A 13,446-nucleotide genomic window follows, 5' to 3' on the forward strand; every position below is an offset into this window, starting at 1 on the left:
TGTCCAGATTTTTCAGTGGGCCGGGCCTGTAGGAGAGGCGGATTCACCTTAATGCTAATGCAGCTCATTTGCAGGGTGCTCCAAGGCCCTGTACTTACTTTTGACTCATCGTTCTATATTTTTGTTAGCTATCCCCCCGCCCCGCCCTGGAATTTTATTATTTTTTTAAAACAAGTTTCAGCCCCAGAAACCCAGTTCTGCTCTTGGAACATACAGGACCTAGGATCAGGCCATCTCGTGGGGACGATCTTGTTTTGACTGGGAAACAACAAAAGATTTGAAATGAGAATCCCAGCTTCCCAGCTTCCCCACCTTGGTAGTAGTGCGTGGGTTTGAGCAAGTCCCTTAACCTCACCTGATCCTAGTTTCCTTTTCCATCAGACTAGAAGAGCAATACCATATACTTTGCTTTCCTCACCAGGGTTGGAGGGTCAAGCGAAATGACATATGAAGAACTGTAAAATTCTTCACAATGTCACTTGCCACAACTACAGGGGATGAAGACCCCAAGAAATTTTCAAGTCTTCCACACACAGATCTGGAGTCCAGGTGTCCTGGCTTCTGGCCCTGAACTTCTTGGCCGGGCCAAAGGGCCTTTCGGTAAAGTGCTTTGGCATAAAACAGGATGAACATGAATCATAAGAATGATTATTATTGACTTTTCATTCCTTGGGCAGCAAAAATCATGGTTGGCACTTTTCCCACTTGGAAACCGATTGGCTTGTTTTACATCTATTGTATGTCCGGTGAGGTCAGAAGTCTAGGACTTGGGCTCGGGGCCAGAGCGTGAGGGAATATGCCCTTGGTCCTTTTTCTTTGCCTCCTCTCCCAATTCATCCTTCCGTGCCTTCCAGTTTTCTGCCCTGTGCCTTGGAGCAGAGCCTCAGCATTCCACAGCCCCAGCCCTGGCTGGTGACAAGGCATAATCCTTAACATAAGCTCTCAGCCTTTCCCTAGGTTGCCAGTATTCCGGCACCAACTCACATAAAACCCCTAGTGTGCCTGGAATGCGTTAATCCAAGTGTCAGTTCCAGTGTTCGTGTAGTAATTTTAGATGGTGTACAGATGAATATATTATTTTCAAAGTTATGTATTTTAATGTGTTTGGAAATGTCCTATTTTTATTTTTTAAGAATTTATTTATTTTTAGAGAGAAGGGAAAGGGAAGGAGAAAGAGAGGGAAACATCAATGTGTGGCTGCCACTCATATGTTCCCCCACCGGGGACCTAGCCTGCAACTCAGGCATGTGTACTGAATGGCAATCAAACCAGCCACCCTTTGGTTCACAGGCCGTTGCTCAGTCCACTGAGCTACACCAGCCAGGGCTGAAATGTCCTATTTTAAAATTTTTATTTAAGACAGTGGCATAAAGACTTCTTCCTGTCTCTTTATGTGCGGGTAGGGAAAGCTACTGTCTCTTAATTATTATTCTTATTTTTTTTGAAATTGAGGTACCAGTGGGTAGATGTAGATATAGGTAAATAAATACACACATCTTAAGTGTACAGCTTGATGAATTAACATACGTGTCATTCATATATATATACATATATAATATACCCACCACCTGATCAAGATATTGAATATTTCTAGTATCTAGCAAGCTCGATACAAAGTCAATATTCCCCTCCAAATGTCATCAGTATTCAGAGCTCTATTGCCATAAAGAAGTTTAGCCTGTTTTTGCTGTTCATGTGCATAGAATCACACTGTGTGTATTCTTACGCTCAACATTATGTCTGAGGCATCATGTTGCATATAGTACATTCCTTTTCATTGCTATGTAGTATTCCATTGTATAAGTATACCACTATTTATACTTTCTATTTCTTTCTTTTTTCAGTGTTCACATTTTTTTTTAATTTTATTTATTTATTTTTAGAGAAAGGGAGGGAGAGAAACATTGGTGTGCCATTGCCTCTCACGCGCCCCTAACTGGGAACCTGGCCCGCAACCCAAGCATGTGTCCAGACTGAGAATCTAACTGGCAACCCTTTGGTTCACAGACCAGCACTCAACCCACAGAGACACACCAGCCAGGGCTTCGTATTCACATTTTTATTGAGTGGTATAAAATATATGTGGCCGACATTGTTACCTTCTTTTATTAAAAAAGTTGTATTTATTTTTAGACAGAGGGGAAGGGAGGGAGAAAGAGAAAGAGAGAAACATCAATGTGTAGTTGCTTCTCATGTGGCCCCCACTAGGGAACTGGTCTGCAACCCAGGCATGTGCCTGCCCTGACTGGGAATTGAACCAGTGACACTTTGGTTCACAGCCTGGGTTCAATCCACTGAGCTACACTGGCCAGGGTGTGTAGTTGATTTTTTAATCAAGATTATATGTCATCAAATTACTTACATCCAGGCTTCTGCAGGTCTGGAGTTTTCTTCCCACTGGGTAGGAGTATGCAGTGGGAATTCAGTTAATAACATTTTATTCTATTTATTTTCTATTTTTAAATAGATTTTATTTATTTATTTTTAGAGAGGGGGGAAGGGAGGGAGAAAGAGAGGGAGAGAAACATCGACTGGTTGCCTCTCCAATGCCCGCAACTGGGCACCTAGCCGACAACCCAGGCATGTGCCCTGACTGGGAATCAAACTGACAACCCTTTGGTTCACAGGCCAGCATTCAATCCAGTGAGCCACACCAGCCAGGGCCAGTTGATAACATTTTATTTAAATTAAAAAAAAAAAAAGAATCAGCATAGGCAAGCTGTCTTAGTCTTCAGGATTTCTAGATTTCGGCTTTGGAAGAAGTCAAGATCTTCCCGCAGCCTGGCTCCTCAAATATTCTTCTAGTCCTCAAAAGTGGAATCCTTTATTTTCTCATACTCTGAGTCCAGTGACACTTTGTTCATTTTTAGTTTCTTTTTTCCCTAATTCAGGATCAATTTTAATCTTCACAGCATCATAACAAATATGTGAAAGTTCACAAAGACGGAAAGGACCTCCACCCATCAACAACGTGGGCACCCATAGTGGAGGGTCTTATTCCTGCACCAGGCACAGGTCGCCGCCTGTAAACAGGACTTCACCTCAGACCTACCTGGTCGGACACCCAGCCAAGCGGGCCCAGCACGGCCGCCCGAATCTCAGCGGCTCGAGTTTCCTCCCAGACAGGACATCCCAGGCTCAGCTCCTTTTCTCTTCCTTCCTGTTTTTAATGGGCATTTGTGTTGTTTCCATTTTTTTTATTATTATGAATAAAGTTGTTTCACACATCCTTGTGCATTTATGCATTCATCCCTTCTAGGTATATTTCCAGGGGTGGAGTTTCTGGACTAGGATATAAATATATTGAACATTAATTGCCAAATGGTGTTGCCAATATCTTTGGATTTTGGCCATTAGAATAAGTGTGTAGCCTGGCTGGTGTGGCTCAGTGGACTGAGTGCCAACCTGAGAACCAAAGGGTTGCCAGTTCCATTCCCAGTCAGGGCTCATGCTTGGGTTGCAGGCCAGGTCCCCAGTGGGGGGGGGGGGGTGAGAGGCAACCGCACACTGATGTTTTTCTCTCTCTCCTTCTTTTCCCTACTCTCTAAAAGTAAATAAATAAAATCTTTAATAAAAAATAAATAATAAGCATACTATGCCAAAAATGTTGCTTATAAAAAAAATAAGTGTGTAATGATATCTCACTGTTTTAATTTGCAATTCCTTAATGGCTTATATATTGAATATATTTTCATTGCTTAGTTGCCATATGTATATCTTATTTTAAAGATTTTATTTATTTTTAGATAGGAAGGGAAGGAAAAAAGAGAGGGGGAGAAATGTCAATGTGCAGTTGCCTCCTGTGCGCCCCCTACTGGGGACCTGGCCCACAACCCAGGCATGTAGCCTGACTGGGAATGGAACCCATGACCCTTCGCTTCATGGGCCAGCACTCAATCCGCTGAGCCACACCAGCCACAGCCATATGTATATCTTTTGGGGTAAGATGTCTATACAGATCCTTGTCCCATTTATCAATCATGTTTTGTTGGTGTTGAGTTTTTAGAGTATTTTGTATAATGTGGATAATAGTCCTGTATCAGATGTGTGTTTTGCAAATGTTTTCTCCCAGTCTGTGGCTTGTCTTCTCATTCTCTTGAAATTTTGTCTTTTCCAAAAAAGAAGTGTTTTTTTTTTTAATTTTAACATAAAGTCCAGTTTACCAGTTATATACCAGTAGTCATGTCATTGGTTTTGCATCTAAAAAGTCACGACCACCCTAACCGGTGTGGCTCAGTTGGTTGGGCATCATCCCACAAAGCAAAGGTCTCATTTGATTCTGGGGTCACATAAAAGAGGCAACTGATTGACATTTCTCTCTCACATTGATCTTTCTCTCCCTCTCTGTTTCCCATCCTTCCCCTCCCTCTAAAAATAAACAAATAAAATCTTAAATAAAAATTAAAGTCACTGCTATACCCAAGATCATCTAATCTAGGTTTTCTCCTATGTTATATTTTAGTTTTTATTTATTTATTTACTTTTAGAGAGAGGAGAAGGGAGGGGAAAAGAGGGAAGGAAAGATCAATGTGTGGTTGCCTCTCTTGTGGCCCCCACTGGGGACCTGGCCTGCAACCTAGGCATGTACCCTGACTAGGAATCGAACTAGTGACCCTATGTTTCACAACCTGTGCTCAATTCACTGAGCTACACCAGCCAGGGCGATATATTTTAGTTTTACAGTTTTGTGATTTAGGTCTATGATCTATTTTGAGTTAGTTCTTTTGTGTGTGAAGGATAGAAGATCCATGTCTCGATTAATTTTTTTTAATGTCAATATCCAATTGTTCCAGCACCATTGGTTGAAAAAACTATCTTTGCTTCATTGTATTGCCTTTGCTCCTTTGTTGAAACTTAGCTTCACTTTTAAAGCATAATTTCTCAGGGTACGCAATTCTAGGTTGGTTGTTTTCTTTCTCTGAATACTTTAAATACCTTTCTTGCTCTCTGTCTTGTTGGATGTAATTCTTATCTTTGCTTCTTTGTAGATAAGGAGTTTTTTTCCCCTCTGGCTTCTTTTAAGATTTTTTCTTTATCTTGAATTTTCTGGAGTTTGAATATGAAAAAATTCTAAGCATGGGATTTTTTGTTTGTTTGTTTGTTTGTTTATTGTTTGCTTGTTTATTTGGAGCTCACTGAGTTTCCTAGATCCGTGACTTGGTGTCTGATATTAATTTGGGAAATTCTCAGCCATTATTTCTTCAAGCATTGCTTTTTTCCCCCCTTCTTCTCCTGTGGTATTTCCATTATGCGTAGTTGTCCCACGGTCCTTAGAGGTTCTGTTCCGCTTTCTTTTGTTTTTCTCTCTCTCCCTTTCAGACATTATTCTCTTTGCTTTTCAGTTTTGAAAATTTCCTTTGTCATATCTTCAAGCTCAGAGATTTTTCCTCAGCCATGTCGTCTACTTATGAGCCCATCAAGGCATTTTCGTTTGTTACAGTGTTTTTTTTAAGTATATTTTATTGATTATGATATTACAGTTGTCCCATTTTTTTCTCCCCTTTATTCCCCCCTGCCCTACACTCCGCCTTGGACCAGCATCCCTCCCCTGCTTAGTTCACGCCCTTGGCTCTTACATACAAGTTCTTCAGCTTCTCCATTTCCCATACTATTCTTAACCTCCTGCTGCCTATTTTGTGCCTACCAATTATGCTTCTTATTCCTTGTACCTTTCCCCTCCCATTCTCCCCCTGCCTCCTCTGTGATGCCCCACTGATAACCCTCCATGTGATCTCCATTTCTATGATTCTGTTCCTGTTCTAGTTGTCTGCTTAGTTTTTGTTTTGTTAGCTTCAGGTGTTGACAGTGGTGAGTTTGTTGTCATTTAATTGATCATGGTTTTACATATTCTTTTTCTTAGATAATTCTCTTTAACATTTCATATAATCAGGGCTTGGTGATGAGGAACTCCTTTAACTTGACCTCATCTGGGAAGCATGTTACAGTGTTTTTGATTTCTAGCATTTCTTTTTTATTCTTTCCTTGAATTTCCCTCTTTCTGATTACATTACCCACCTGATCCTACATGCCACCTGCTCTTTCTATTAAATCCTTAGCATATTCGTTATCATGAAAAACCCCTAGTCTATTAATTCCAACATTCATGATCATATCTGACCATAGTTCTGACGCTTATGCTGCCTCTACAAACTGTGTCTTTTCCCTTTTAGCTGCTTTATAACCACTCGTTGAAAGGCAGATGTGCTGCACTGGGCAGAGGGACTGTGCTGAGTGGGGACTGTGGTCTCTGGTGCCGTGGGGGTACCGTGTGGGGGTGGGGAAGCACTCTCTGGTCCTGTGGTTGGGTCTCAGCCTTTCGACGAGCCTTTCTCCTCGACTGTGAACTTCACCAGTGCTTCTCAACTTTCTTCCCCCCTTAGGTGGGACAGGATGGACATGAGGGCCTGGATTGGATATTCCCCTTCCTGGTTGGGTTTGGACCCAGCAGGTTAGGCTCTGGTAAACTAGTTTCTCCTGAGGGCAAACCTTGATAAAAAGAACAGAAAGCTCTGCCAGCCTTGGCTGGCGTAGCTCAGTGGATTGAGCTTGGGCCTGCGAACCAGACTCTCACGGTTCGATTCGCAGTCAGGGCACATGCTTGGGTTGCAGGCCAGTTCCCAGCAGGGGACACACAAGAGGCAACCACACATTGATATTTCTCTCTCTCTCTCCTTCCCTTCCCCTCTGAAGATAAATAAATAAAATCTTAAAAAAAAAAGAAAGAAAGAAAGCTCTACCATATTTCGGGGAAAAAATCTCTCCTCCTGCCTGTCAGAGGCATGAGGGGCTTTTTCTCTGACATTCATAATGAGGATGTGGTAGAGCTTCTGGAGATAAAATCCACAAAAGTTTGGGGCCCCTGTATGACTGGTCCACCTGGGCTTTTTTGTTTTTAAGTTTATTATACTTTTTTAAGGACTTTGTTTTTTTATTTTTAGAGGGAGGGGAAAGGAGGGAGAAGGAGAGGGAGAGAAACACCCATGTATAAGAGATAAATTGATCGGTTGCCTCTCACACGCCCCCAACTAGGGACCTGGCCCGCAACCCAGGCACATGCCCTGACTGGGAATCAAACAGGTGACCTTTCAGTTCACTGGCTGGCACTCAATCCACTGAGCCACACCAGCCAGGGCTATTTTTTTTTTTTTAGGGAGAGGGGAAGGGAATGAGAAAGAGAGGGAGAGAAACATCGATTCGGTTGCTTCTCCTGACTGGGAATGGGAACCTTGACATTTTGCTTTGTGGTACGGGGCCCAACCAGCTAAGCCACACCCGTTGGGCCCCCTAGGAATTTTTAACTCTCAGATGTGTCCGTGCTAAATCCCCCAGCAGTGCGTCAGCCACAGTTCAGGTTTTCCTACCCTAGCATCGGCTCCGCTGCGGGTTTCTGCCCATTTAAGTGCTGATTCTCTGAACCTGGCCAGCTGTCTCTCATTCAAGGGGCAGCAGTTTGCCCTGTGATCTCACTTCTCTGATAGCTCTTAACAAGAGTTGTTGATTTTCCAGTTTGTTCAGCTTCCTGCTTGTTTTGTAGGACAGAGTGAAGACTTCTAGGCTTCTTCTTGTCTGTCCGGAACCGGAACTCCTCTATTCCTTGTTGATGTTGTCTTTGTTTTTGTTTTTTGTTTTCCCTTGCTATATGACTTTATTTCATTTTTATAGTAACATACATACAACATATTTACCATCTTAACCGTTTTACGTGCACCATTCAATGGTATTAAGTAGATTCATAATGTGTTGCTATGTTCATCTTTTACAATGAAAGCTGTATGCCCATTAAACAGTAACTCCTGAGCCCTGGCTGGTGTGGCTCAGTGGACTGAGCATGGACTGCGAACCAAAAGGTTGCTGGTTGGATTCAGTGGTCCAACCCAGTCAGGACACACGCCTAGGTTGAGAGCTAGGTCCCCACTAAGGGGCATGTGAGAGGCAACCACACATGGATGCTTCTCTCCCTCTCTTTCTCTTTCCCTTCCCCTTTCTCTAAAGATACATAAATTAAAATCTTTAAAAAAAAACAAAACAATAACTTCTCATTTATCCTCCTTCTAGCCCCTGGCAACCACCACCCTACTTTCTGTCTCTATACGTATAAGTGAAATCATATATTTTGTCTGTTTGTGACTGGCTAATTTCAATGAATGTAATGTTCTTAAGGTTCATCCGTATTGTACCATATGTCAAAATTTATTTCCTTTTTAAGGCTAAATAATATTTCATTGTATGTTTATACCACATTTTGCTTATCTATCCATCAATGGACACTTGGATTGATTCCATGTTTTAGCTCTTCTGAATAATGCTGCTATGAACCCAGGTATATAAATATCTCTTTAAGACCCTGCTTTCAGCCCTGGCTGGTATAGCTCAGTGGATTGAGCGCAGGCCTGCAAAGCAAAGGGTCGCTGGTTCGATTCCCATTCAGGGCACATGCCTGGGTTGTAGGCCAGTTCCCATCAAGGGACACATGAGAGGCAACCATACATTGATATTTCAATCCCTCTCTCCTTCCCTTCCCTTCTAAGGATAAATAAATAAATAAAAACAAAAAAAAAAGACCCTGCTTTCAGCCCTGGCTGATGTGGCCCGATGGATTGAGCACAGGCCTGTGAACAAAAGAGTCGCTGGTTTGATTCCCGGTCAGGGCACATGCCTGGGTTGCAGGCCAGGTCCCCAGTGGGGGGAATGTGAGGGGCAACCACACATTGATGTTTCTCTCCCTCTCTTTCTCCCTCCCTTCCTTTTCCTCTAAATAAATAAAATTTTAAAAAATACACCCTGCTTTCAGTTCCTTAGGGTACATAAGCTTTCAGTTGTTGATAGTTGTGAATTTTTTGCTCTTTTAATGTTCATAGTCTTAATCTTCTTCTTTTTCTTAAATAAGTCTCTTTAACCTTTCATGTAATAATGGCTTAGTGGTGATGGACTCCTTTAGCTTTACCTTATCTGGGAAGCACTTTATCTGACCTTCCTTTCTAAATGGTAGCTTTGCTGGACAAAGTAATCTGGGCTGGAGGTCCTGGTTTTTCATCACTCTGAATACTTCTTGCCAGTCCCTTCTTGCCTGGAAAGTTCCTTTTGAGAAATCAGCTGATAGTCTTATGAGAATTCCTTTGCAGGTAACTCTCTGCTTTACTCTTGCCGCTTTTAAGATTCTCTCTTTATCGGACCTGGCTGATGTAGTTCAGTGGATTGAGTTCGGGCCTGTGAAGCAAAGGATCATGGTTCAATTCCCAGTCAGGGCACATGCCTGGGTTGCAGGCCAGTTCCCAGTGGGGGACACATGAGAGGCAACCCCACAATGATATTTCTTTCCCTCTCTCCTTCCCTTCCCCCTCTCTGAAAATAAATAAATAAAATATTTTAAAGAAACAAAAGGTTCTCTCTTTATCTTTAACCTTTGGCATTTTAATTATGATGGTCTTGGTGTGGACCCTCTTTGGGTCCGACTTGTTTGGGACTCTCTGTGCTTCCTGGACTTGTATGTCTATTTCCTTTACCACATTAGGGAACTTTTCTTTCATTATTTTTTCAAGTAAGTTTTCAATTTCATGCTCTTCTTCTTCCCCTTGTCGTACCCCTATAATTAGGATGCTAGGACATTTAAACTTGTCCCAGAGGTTCCTAAGTCTGTCCTCATTTTTTGAAATCTTTTTTTCTCCCTGTTATTCTTTTCTTTTTTAAAGAATTTTATTTATTTATCTGACAGTTCTGGTTATTTGTTTTTGTGATATAGTTATAATTCTCTCTGTGGTTGTGCTAGGAGGTAAAATCTGTCCCCCTATGCCTCCATCTTCCCTGGAAGTCTGAAATCTTTCTTATTTTCTAACCTGCGGTAATTATTTAATACTATGTACCCTCTGAACACTGATTGATTGCATTTTATAAATTTTGATATGTTTTCATTTTCATTCAGTTCAAAATGTTTTCTAATTTCCCTTAGGACTTCATCTTTGATTTGTGAGTTATCTAGAAGTGCTTTGTTTAGTTTCCAAACATTTAGAAGTTTTCCAGGGGTCTTTCTGATACCAGTTTCTATTTAATTCTGTTATGAACAGAGAGTATACTTTCCATGATCTCATTTCTTTTACATTTGCTAAGGGTTATTTTATGGCCAACAGTATGGTCTGTTTTGATGAGTGGTCCATGTGCAGTTGAAGAGAATGTGTATTTTTTTGCTGTTGTTGGTTGGAATGTTCTAATAATATAAATTAGACCAAATAGGTTGATAATGCTCTTCGAGTGTTCTATAGCCTTAATTTTTTGTCTACTTGTTCTATGGATTATTGAGAGTGACTGTAGTTTCCTGCTATGATTGTGGGTTTACCTATATCTGTTTTCAGTTCCATTAGTTTTTGCTGTATGTACTCGAAACTGTTAAAAATGATATATGCCATTCTAAAATACATATGTAAATTAGTGCTGCATATAAATAAATCTGGAGGCGTATGCTCTAGAGTATGAATAGTGGTTACTGGGAGGGCAGGGTTATTGGTGGCTTTATTCTCTGTTAAATATTTCCATGGTTTTAAGTGTTTTATAATATACATGGATCCTTTTGGAAATCTGAACATATAAAGACATGTTTTATAGGAAAGAGAGAGCTGCCTGTGTGTGTCCTCTCAGCCTGCAAAGCCTTCTCTGGTTCATCTCGGAACAAGGTCAGCTGGACGCTCCCGCCCTGTCCTGTTCTTGCCAAGCTCCCAGACTGTCACACACACACCTCCTGCTTCTGCTTCCTCACCAGCCCTTCCTGCCTCACCTCCTGTCACCTGGCACTGGGCCCAGGTGCCTGGGGTAGAGACAACTTTCTCTTTAAAAAAAAAATTATCCTCACCCAAAGACATTTTTTCATTGCTTTTTAGGAGGGTGAGAGGAGAGAGGGAAAGAGAGAGAGAAACACTGATTGGTTGCCTTCTATTATGCACCCCTACCAGGGATCAAACCCCACAACCCAGGCATGAGCCCTTGTAAGGAATCGAACCAGCGACCCTTCAGTCTATGGGATGCCACTCCAACCATCTAAGCCACACAAGCCAGGGCTCTTTTTTTCTTTCTGTTTTTGAAAAAAGATTTTATTTTTATATATTTTTAGATAGAGGGGAAGAGAGGGAGAAAGAGAGATACATCGATGTTAGATGTCTGCCTCACCGGGGACCAACCAGGGACCAGATCTGAAACCCAGGCGTATACCCTGATGAGGAATCAAACCAGTGACCTTTCACTTCGCATTATGACACCCAACCAACTAAGCCACATCGGTTAGGGCAAGAAACAACTTTCTAAAGTCACCATATAGCCTGCCAACCCAGCAGGCTTTTTACCACGTCGTTTGACTTTGCTGAGCAATTTCACCCACTTTATCCTCAGGATATTTCTGAGATGTTTTCCATTTTTCCTTATTCCCTCAAGTCATTCCCCTCCCTTGTCACTGGGCTGGCTCTAGCAAATGTCTCTGTCTCCAGGAACCCTTGCCTGACCCTCTCTGCCTTCTGCTCCCACTACTCCCTGCAGCAGAGCAATGACTCTTGTTGAACACCTGACTCCCCTGCTGACTGGCAGTCCCATGACTGTAGGGACTTATGTCCACCTGCCTCCTGTTGACTCACTCATATGCAGATTCCCATTTTGCCTCCTTGCAGCCAATCCCTTCAGTATACAGATCCCAAGTGAATCATTTCACGTCCCTCCCCAGTTCAAGAACCTGCAACGACTCGCTAGTGCCTGTGAAGTCCAACTCTTGCTCTTGGGTATAATTACATCGACAGGAAAGATTTCTGTTCAGCGATATAGACAAAGTTAAGAGCAAGAAGACAAAATGGGAGAACATTTTTGTGGGGTCCAAGATCATCAAAGGGCAGAATATCCCAGGATCTCTTGTAAATCAACATCCAACAGGCATCCACCTCAATTAAAATATGACCAAATAATATGAAAAGATGATATAAGAGTAAATCTGAAAGAATAATCAGCAATGCAAAGATGCTTAAACTCTTTAGTGATCAGAGAAATGCAAGTTCAACAATAATGAGATAATACCTCGATCAGATTAGCAAAACTCAGATATCCAGATAACGTCACTCATATGAGAACACAGGAACCTGCTGCACTGCCCGTGGGAGTGTGGACTGGTGCGGGCATTGTGGAAAAAGGTGTGGTTGTACCTAGTTGTACCTAGGTACCTAGTTGTACCGAGTTAAACTGAGACAGAAATATCTGTGACCCAGTAACTCCACTCCTGACTCCTAGGTATATAGCCGAAGACATTCTTACCAGGTCAATATGAGGACAGCCCTGCAGCATTATTTGTGGGAGGGGGGCGAATGTGGTGGGTGTCCCTCCCTGGAGGAGTGGAGAGGCCAAAGGTAGGGGATGCCCCACAGAGAACCATGCAGTAGTTAAAGCAACTCCACATTCACAGAGCAATCTAGCTGGCTAAAGCCACTGGGCTGGGAGAACAGAGGGCCAACAGAGCAAGGCCTGTTGATGATAATGCTATAGAAATACACAGGAACATACAATATATTATCACCACAATGGTGATAACATACAGAAATACACAGGAACACACACATTACAAACCAACTGTAAGGAGACATTTTGAGAAATTTGATTATAAATTGAATATTAGGTATCATTGCTAATTTTGTTGGGTGAGATGATGGTATTGCAGTTAGGTAAGAAAATATTCAGTGTTGGAGGGTATGCGTAGCTGAAAAATATAGAAGTAAAGTGGAATGGTGTACAGGAAGGACTTTAACATATTTAGTTCAGTGAAGGGAAAAATGAGAAAGATGAAACAAACATATTTTAGGCAAAGATTTCAGCAAAACTTCAAGGCAAAGTCTTGGTAATTATTGAGTCTGAGAGTTGAGTATATCGGGGTTTATTGTACTATTATTTCTACTTTGCTGTATGTATTAAACTTTTATAATAAATTTAAAACAATATCAATGACAAATATTTTCAAGAACATGTTCACACAAGAAGATGAACATTAGTGGACTTCCGGTCAAGATGGAGGCGTAGGCAGATACACGGTGCCTCCTCACACGATCAAAAGAAGGACAACAAATTTAAAAACAAAAAACAACAGGAACTGACAGAAAATCAAACTGTATGGAAGTCCAACAACCAAGGAGCTAAAGAAGACATATTCATCCAGACTGGTAGGAGGGGCTGAGATGGACAGCCAGGCATCAAGGACTCGTGGCAAGGTGGTGGCTGGTGGACCAGGTGGTCCCACATTTGCTGCTGATAAACCAGGAGGAACAATTGGGGAGCAAGACAAGACTCACAGCCTAGAGTTCCAGAGTGGGGAAATAAAGCCTCAAAGCTTCTGACTGAAAACACCTGTGGGGGTTGAGGTGACGGGAGAAACTCCCAGCCTCACAGGAGAGTTTATCAGAGAGACCCACAGGGTCCTAGAATGAACACAAACCT

The sequence above is a fragment of the Artibeus jamaicensis genome, unplaced genomic scaffold, assembly GCF_021234435.1.
Source record: "Artibeus jamaicensis isolate MK-2021 breed Jamaican fruit bat unplaced genomic scaffold, CSHL_Jam_final contig_2259, whole genome shotgun sequence".
In the NCBI taxonomy this organism is placed as follows: domain Eukaryota; kingdom Metazoa; phylum Chordata; class Mammalia; order Chiroptera; family Phyllostomidae; genus Artibeus; species Artibeus jamaicensis.